The sequence below is a fragment of the Canis lupus genome, chromosome 1, assembly GCF_048164855.1.
Source record: "Canis lupus baileyi chromosome 1, mCanLup2.hap1, whole genome shotgun sequence".
Lineage (NCBI taxonomy): Eukaryota > Metazoa > Chordata > Mammalia > Carnivora > Canidae > Canis > Canis lupus.
The window spans coordinates 74971820-74980852 of record NC_132838.1 but is presented as its reverse complement, the minus strand read 5'-3'; the positions used below and the strand labels follow the sequence as shown (position 1 = coordinate 74980852).

At 51.0% G+C, this 9033-nt stretch overlaps 1 long non-coding RNA gene across 1 annotated transcript; it reads left to right on the top strand.

Moving 5' to 3' along the window:
- The first annotated feature begins 561 nt into the window (after nucleotides 1-561).
- Nucleotides 562-7919, top strand: LOC140619786 (uncharacterized). The gene is made up of 3 exons (XR_012019603.1): nucleotides 562-914; nucleotides 2569-2811; nucleotides 6575-7919. It is a non-coding gene; the product is annotated as an uncharacterized lncRNA (long non-coding RNA).
- The last annotated feature ends 1114 nt before the right edge of the window (nucleotides 7920-9033 follow it).

Here is a 9033-nt window from a genome sequence, read left to right as displayed (position 1 = left end):
TCCAACCCCCCCGTTTTGTCAGATCTTCACAAATAAGTGCCTCTTCGTCTGGAAGGCAGACAAGCCGCTGTCTGGCCCGCCTTGGAGGCTCGGTCGCGGCGTCCACTTTCTCCTGTTAATCTTTCTCACATCAGCGAGATTATCAGACCCGCGAGGACCCCGGGAGGGCAGAGGGTCCCGGGACCTGCCCGGCGCCCCCTCCTCCGCCCGCTGCCGCGCTGTGAGCCGAGGTGAATTCTCCGCACACAGGGAGGCGCAAGCACATTTGCCGCACGTCACCCCCCCTGCTGCTCTGACCCCAGGGGCGCCCGAGGGTCGGTCGCGAAGGGGGCGACGACCCACCCCGCACACGGCGGCTCCGACCGGTTAAGGGCCGAGCGTGTCTGGAGACGCCTCACGGCTGAAGTGTCTGCGCATGTGTGCAACGGCCGGACACGCGGGAAGTGCACGGGGTCGGCCTCGCCGGTGTCGGGGTGTCCCAGCCTCGAGGGGAGCTCCGCGGTGCAGGCGCCGCCCCGAGGAAAGTCGGGGACCAACGCGGCGCAGAGCAGAGCAGGGCAGGGCACTGCCCGGCGGCGCTGCGCCTCCCGCGGGCCCCCAGCAACCAGCGGGTGCCACCTGGTTTCAGGAAAAAACAAGCAAAATCTTGCAAAGAATCTCCGACGTGTGGGACGCCGCTGGCTCAGCGGTGGAGCGTCTGCCCCTGGCTGGGGGCGTGACCCCGGGGTCCCGGATCGAGGCCCGCACCCGGCTCCCCGCACCGAGCCTGCTCCTCCCTCTGCCTGGGTCTCTGCCTCTCCCTGTGTGTCTCTCGGGAATGAATGAATAAATAAATAAAATCTTTTTTTCTTTAAAGAGAGAATCTCCAACGTGCAAGACAAGTGGAGCTTCTCTGCCTCCGCCCGAGCTGAGGGGTGAGTACTTTGGACCCCAGCTGCTCGCTTCTCGCTCAACTTCCTCCGTCAGCACACACTCGCACACACTCGCACACACTCGCACACACTCACACACACACTCACACACTCTCACACACACACTCACACACACACTCCTTAATAGGAAACCTTCAGATGAGGAAAAAAATACGTTAAAATGGCACATTTATTCAAATAACATGATTAATAAGGAAATTATTTCTAAAGACAGTAATTGTTCTCGGGGGAAAAAGGCCGAGGCGGCCCTAAGCGGAGGAAGCAGGCCTCCTAGCGGCGCGGGTGCGCTCAGCGCGAAGCCGGCGGCCTTGGGTCTCGGGGTGAGCGCCAACCCCAGACCCCGGAGCTGAGGCCCTGCTGTCCGCGGGCCGCCCCCACGCCTGGCCGGGCCGAGCCCCACGTGTGCGCCAAGGCCGAGCACCGAGAAGGCGCAAGAGGACCTGGGGCGCCGCCGGGGCCGGGGAGCAGGGCCCGGCGCGGGGAGCGCGAGGAGCCCCGGGCTCGAGGAAGGGCCGCCACTGCCCCACGCGCGCCCTCGGAAGCACCACCCGGGAGGGCCGCCCCGGGCTCGGCCCAGGCCGCGGGGCACGTGGGCCGGGGGCTCGCGGCCCTTCCCCGCCCCCCTCCTCCTCGGCACCTGCGGGGCCTTCGCGCGCTCTCCCGAAGCCTCAGCAAGGGCTCCCCGGGTGCCCCGTGGGCCGGCAGGGACCAAGTCCCCAGCTGTCCTCCTGGCGGGACACAGAGGAGGCCGCCTGCCTCCTAGATTCCCCTCCCGGATTTTCCGGGCCAGCGGAGCCTGGGACGGATGGATACACGCCCCTGAACCTGATTGACTCCTCCTCCCTCCCCCTCCCCCCTCCCCCCTCCCCCCTCTGTCTTCCCCCTCATCCAAAAGGAGCGGGAGACCCCAGCCGTCCTGCCAGGCCAACCCACAGATGTCAGCCCAGCATCTCCCTCCCGGTCCCCCTAAGAGGGCTTCTCCTTCAGTGTAGGACTCTGGTAACAGTAACAAGTGGCTGTACTGCTTACAACGCTCGACTCCCGTTCCTGCACTTAGTGCTCAGCCCCACAGGGTAAGGGGGCACCCAGTCCTCCACCAGGGTGCCTCTAGGCGGCTGTGCCCTCAGCAGTGCGGCAGGACACATCACCCCCAAACCCGGGGCCTGTGACAGCGAGCACCACCCCCCTTCCCCCTCCTCCGCTCCCCTGCCCAGGCCCGGCTCCGTCTCTGCTCCAGGCAGCCCTCTGGGCTCCGGGGGGCCCTCTGCTCCCCGCCCAGGCTCGCCCAGGGCACCATTCCTCTGGTGGATCACCCAACAGTGAAAGACCCGCTGAGCTGCACAAGCATGTTTGAGTCCTCGGCTCACCTCCGGTTTTGTGCCAGAGACCAAAGCAATCCCAGGAGACCAATGTCAGTGGCTCAGGGAAGCCTGGGAAGCCACTGGGTCACCTGGGGTGGGAGGCAGAGGGTGCAAATGTGTGCAGTGACCCCACCTGCCCCAGAGGCTGGGGGCGGCTGGTAGGCTGGTAGGAAGTGTCCCGTAAGCCCCGTGAATTGAGTTAATGTGATTGCTTAAAATGCTTTCCGTTGTAGGGTAACGAAAACCAGAGAAACTGATCTAACATGTTTTAACAGATGAAGCTGGGCCGAATCATCGAGTCACAGAGCCGAAGGAACCTTAGGATCTCTCAGTGCTTTGACGTTATAGACAAAGAAGCTGAATTTCAAGGAAATGTACTGTTTGCTGAAGGTTTGACCAAGGCACACTGAGCAGACCAGCTGGCTCCCCCCGATTCAGTTCTGTCCCCTTCCCAGAGTTGGCCCCCCTTAGGGACTGGCTCGGCAAAGTCATTCATCAGGAACTTGCTTGCAGCTCAGGTAGGAAGGAGAATTATTTGGCAATTTCTGTAAGACCCGCTCGCCTTCGGGCACTGCACTCTGTGCTGACACTGATCTAGCCTGGAGTCCTTAGTTGAAATCTCAAGATCCCCCGTTTGCTTGAGCTCATGAAACTCGAAGAACACGAGTGACTCCAGTGTGATTATCATTGTCCAGGTTCCTTCTGGGCAACAGGAGCAGGTGCAGCAGGCCTGGCTCAGAGGGAGGCTGGGGCGCATCTCTGAGGGCTCTTGAGGGCTTGCTCCAGAGCGGAGCCATGGCCAGAGGGAGCTGGGGGGCGGGAGGGGTCAGAGACAAATCATCCCCAAAGAAGGGAGTTGACAGGCAAACCTAAGAAACCCAACTGGATTGGTTGTTGGATGGAAAGGTAAAATCAGGGGGTTATATCCTTCTGATCATTTCTTATCTTTCTAAAATTTAAAGCTTCCTTGCTTCCTTGCTCAAGATCCATCTGTAGCTTCCCACTGACCTGCGGGCACAGATTCCATAGCAGAGCTTCCAACGCCAGACCCCTGCTCACCTGTCCTCACCTGCCAACCAACCTCTCCACCCTCTTTCATCTCTGGAATGCCTGCCCTGCCACTGCTCTCCACCTGCCCCTGCTGCCAATTCCCATCACCACTTCTCATAATTCCCAGCATTCCTTGAGGTCCAGCTGGGACTCACATCATGACCCCTTTCCCAGAGGGGCACCTGGGGATGACTCAGTCCCTTGTGACCTCGGCATGCTGTCCCTTGACCTGGCCTCATGTTCTGCCTTGCATCATTGCTGTTTATTGAAATCAGGCCTTTCTCCTCCCTGAGACTGTGCTGAGACTGTGCTCCCTGGGGTGAGGACCACATCTAATCTCTTTTGCGTTCCTTTCATCCCCCCTCTGCCGCTGTGCATAACAGTACTTGCAAAAAGTCTGATGAATGAATGAGTGAATGAATGCTCTCAAATCCAAGGGCAGCTACTACTACTCCAAGAACAGAGCAATTAAACCACTGAGCAACAGGAGAGAAAAATTTGTGGGTTTTTTTTGCTAGATCTACAAACACTAGTAAGTACCACTTGTAAACAAAGGACAGAAACATCAAATAGAAAGCTTTAAAGAAGGGGAAAAAACGTCAGTCCTGAGATACTTTGCTACAATTCTGCAAAATAATCAAAATCTCAACCAGTATTTGGGCAATGGCCTGACATTTTGTGCCTTTCAAAATACAGAACATGCCAACGTAACCGCGGACCAATGGTCATTAAACTGGTGTCCCTGAAAAGTCCATTACCAAATCCCATTTGCTCAGATTCCTCATTTCACATGAGCTATCATCTTGCGGCTCTCCTATGCCGCCACTTAAGAGCCTCATTATTAGTCATGGAGCGTGCACATTTGGATGGGTAGAGCATTTGCAATAATATTTTAAGGTGCTTCCCAAAGCTATAAAGTCAAAGCTATAAATGGCAAGATGGGCGATGTAATTGTCAACAGAATATGAAACAAGTCTGAAATTAGAGTCGGCTCTGCTCAGCCTAAAAGCCTGTGCCAGCAGCACATACACATCAAAAAAGATTGGTGGGGGGGGGGGGGGGGTTCAAGAAACAGAGAGTCAGAAAGCTGGGTGGCCTCAGACAAGTCACAGCCTTTCCTGGATGAGTTTCTTCATCTAAAGAAGAGTGGGACTGGATAACCCACGAGGGCTGAGACGAAAAAATTCTGAAATGCGAAGTAGAGTAAATGAAATGGAGTCAAATGGGCCACCACCCACAGAGCTAGCTTATTTCCTGAGCTGTTATTTTGTGCCGGGCTCTGTGCCTGACACCCCACAAGTCTGGGTCTCTCTAACCTCACAAGCTGTGACAGTAATTAATCTATGGTGGATTAATTAAACAGACATTAAATCCTCCACCCACTGCAAACTAATTTCAAATTAGAAAAGCCAACCCATCAAAGGCTATCCTGTCCACAGTTCATTTACTTCAGGTTCCACTTTCACAATATGAGTGACCCCCCAAGCCCACACCAGGCTCTTTACCCCTCCCAGTGAGAACCTGATGCAGGAAGACACTCCTTCTCCCGGGGACTCTGGAATCAGTTTCATCAATTAAGACAATAAACTAGGGACACAAGCCTGACAGAGATGCAAAGGCTGAATTAGGTGCGAGGATCTTGGGGTTTGGCCTTCTAGTGGTTCATGGACTACAGTGTCCCCAGTTTCCAAGAAGTCTAGAAATGTTTTTGACCCCAAGTGAGGAGGCAGTTTTAAGTAACATACGAAGACTATGGAATACCTTTTGCTTTCCTTCCCTCCCTCCCTTAAAAATGTGTACCATTATCTCATGGGAATCCAGCAGACCAAACTCCTGAGGTGAACTACTTCCCTTCAGCCAATTGGTTGCTGCTATCACTTTGGGTCTGTAGAACATCACAAGCTGTGACCATAATATTCGGTGCATTAATTAAATGAACATTAAATCTTTTACCTCCTGTAAACCAATTGCAAATTAGAAAGGTTGAACTATGAAAGGACATCCTCTGTCCCTTTGAACACAATCAGGTAATTTGAAAGAATCCATGCTGAGATTCCAGCGCTCTCCAGCTGGGACCCTAAAATAAGCCTACTGGGGAGTGCAGGAGAACATGTGGGTGGTGCTGGTAAGGCAGAGGTCAAAAATGAAAACAACCATTCTAAAGACCCACGGTGGGTTTTCACCTCTGGGGGTTCATCCTGCCCTTGTCGGTGCCAAGGCAGGTAGCTCTGACTCATGGTGGGCACCATTTAATTATTAATGCACCAGGAAAGTGCAGTCTTATCATATCTAGTTTTCACCTGTCGTCTTCCTTCCTGAGTGGACCTATAAAATGACATAATTTTTGAAACAGCTCTCCACCTCTCTAGTCCTATAAAAACGTTTCATTGTTCCCATACAAGTTGGCATTAGTATACGGTGCAAACACGTCAGTTGTGTGGGCGTGGGGCTGGCTCCTGTCCCTGCCACCGATTCACCCACTGATTCTCCCTACGAGCCCTCTGAACCTTCCCACCTGTGTGGGACTCAAGAAGGCAATTTAGGTGATAAACACTTGGTGAAGCGGACAGTCTCCCTTTGGTGAACTGCAAAAATAAGGCTGAAGGCAGAAAGCTCTTATAGGACAAAGAATAAAGAAGAGGGAAGAAAAAAAACTCAACCCAGCAAATATGTGATTGGCAGGAGCCACACGTCAAATTTGTTTAGGGTGAGAGGGAATAGGTTAGTAGGTACAGAGCCCAGGGCTGGCTTGGCGTTGGTGGCGTGGCTGCCCAGATATACCACATTTCTGGTCAAGCAGAGCACTGACAGGGAAAGAGGATGATCTAAGCTTCATGTGCTGACGTGGCACCCTGGGCAGGGACTGTTCCCTTGTGGGCCTAGAAGTTATTTCAACATTCCCTCCACCCCAGGCTCCCCACCGAGGGTGTGTGCGTAGGAAACAGGTCTAGGGTCCACGGCTGGTCTCATACAGGGCCACTCGGCCCCTGCACTACCTGCTTAGCGCACCCCAGGCAGGGGCCTCACGGGGAAGGGCAGGCTGTAAATAAAGTGTGGCTCTTCCCCCAAGAGGGAATACTCACAACCCAACCTTGTGAATCGCGGTTTCTCACTTTATTGATCCTCTAGATGTATAAACAAGTCGCATGGGAGATATTTATTGTAGAATCATGTACATAATTGTTATTTTTTTCTCTGGGTCTCAACCATGTTCTCTTTTTTCCATTCAAGACAACAGGACAGTCCTGCTTCTGTTTTCTCTTCTAACAACAAAGGTTTATGGTGGCCATAACTGGGCGACTGGGCTGTATGGCAGTGGACCAACTATCTGAATTCCTACAGGGAGGCACGTGATGGGGACACCACCATGTACAGAGCTACTCTTGAGAAGTGAAGTGTGATGGAACAGAGGCCATCTGGCTCCAGTTCCGGAGTCTGCAAGCATCCTGAGCTTGGACTTAAGTGGGTCCAGTGCACCTGCTCCTTGGGGGTAAAAAGCAAAATGGCAGGCCCATGTCCATAAGCCTTTCTTGAACCACATCGGCCATGAAATGTGCTGCCTAGTCAGATACTGTGGATCTGGGATGACAGCTGTAAAACCCCTAGTGGTGGTTTTCAGTTGCCACCTTCTCACTTGAGTAGGAATCAACTGGTTTTTCAATATTTATTGGCTGTGGATCTTTAAAAAATTAGTTTCCACATCTGTAAAATGGGGGTAATAACAGCCATCACCCATTCATTGTGAGGATTAAATAGGTATTAAATAAGGCACACCAATCAGTATCTATGGCTTAGCAGGCACTCCGTAATGCCAGCCTTGACTGTCATCAAAGCAAAAAGTCATCATTTGGTTAACTCTAAGTATAAGACAGATTGGCATGCTTTGGTCTTACTGAAAGGTTTTTAAGTTTGATGGGTTTACCTGTAAAGACACAGTGAGGATCACATTAACTAGCCATGGAGGATCCTAGAGCCCTCTTCCTTGCTCAGGGCACTTGTGCTTTTGGGTTTGGTATACACACCCTAAGACTTACCCAAAATGGATGGATGGATGTCTGCTATAAGCAGGCAAGGCTGTGCCTTGTCAGAAAGGCCACAGAGGCTGTTACTCAGTTTCCCAGCTGCACTCACACCCTTAGAACTGCACAACTTTGAGGACAATTAAATAAGCTTGCTTAGCTTATTCAATCAACAACGAATAAAAAAAAGTCTCCATAAAAATTCTGCCAACAAGTTGATGAGACAGGAGTACAGATCCAAAGTCGGGGTGTCTAGGTCATCTTATTCTTGTTCTGTATTATAAAAAAGATTGTATTCCTCTAAATAACATTGAATCTGGAAAACAGATCATTGTGGGCTTATTTCTAAAACTTATTTCTTGGCTCGCCAGTTAAAGTGATAATGAAGCTATGGAATAAACTCTCTTCCCAATAAAAATGGAAATCCTTTAAAGAAAGTGAAGCAAAATTTATTTTAGGTTAAGTCAATCAGACAAAATGTACTTTTCCCTTCCCATCTATAAAAGCAGCCTTCCCAAGCCTTCAGAAAAACCAGAAAAGACAGAGAAAAGCTTGTACTAAACCATTACCTATTTTGTTAAACATAAAATGTTCTAAAAAATTAAATAAAATGGTTAGACACAAAAACTGGATGTACCATCTTCTATCTAACCATCCATAAAAAGAGTGATTTGGAAAATATGAGAAAATGTTTCTATCAAGATCATTTTCATAGGCACCCAGGAGAGTGCTCAACACACATTAGATACTGTCAGGATTAACCGTGCCTGCCCTCCGTAGGGGCCTGTGGCGTGTAGTGATAAAATCGTTGCATGTTTTCAAAATCATCAAGGAGTTTATCTAAGTCACTTGCAGAGACAGCACACGCCATGGGTTGGCTGCACGTGAGAAGGAGCACAGGGCCGCCAGCAGAGGGGCCCAAGGCTCGGGCGGGAGTCCTTGCTCTGCCACAGGCCCGCTGGTCTGGGTGGGGCGTACGCCTTCTAAGCTGCACGCAGGCAGTGGAAATACTAATGATTCCTGCTTATTAATAGTGTTTTTGCGATGCTCAGGAAAGCACTTCATAAACTTTCAAGGGCTATTATATATACATGTTCTTTATATGTGAATCCTGTGTGCATGTAAGGCAGGGATTTGTAGTTCCAATCAGTGGGGGGATGAAAATAGCTTTGAGACTGAGAACTAAATAATACTTAAACCTCAGCCCATTATATTTGCTCATTGGTCTAACTGATAAAATTCAACAAAGGGATCTCTGATCCCTCTCAGCTTGCACTCTGGGTCTGTCTTGTTCTTGTGATGCACCATTACAGAGGTGCTCCCTCTCAATATCAGTGTCTCACATTTGTGTTCTCCATTACTATAACAGAGAACTTTCAAGATGCTGAAAAGTCAGCTCTTAGAATAATACTGCTTCTGAACAAACCAAGTTTCCTAATTGGAGGAAAAAATTCCTGAGTTTAGAGCAGGATGACAGAACGGCTCACTTCTGGCCCAGTAGATATAAAAGACAGTTTGACATGTGTGAGAGGACAGCTGTTTTTGCCTGTCCGGAGTGTCCATTTGGGTAAAATAATTCATTTCTTCCTTTTAACTCACTCAGGATGTGTGCTCTGAGCCACCCTTCGAGGATGGACACTAAAGGTTGCTGGTTTTTCACACAGGTTTCGG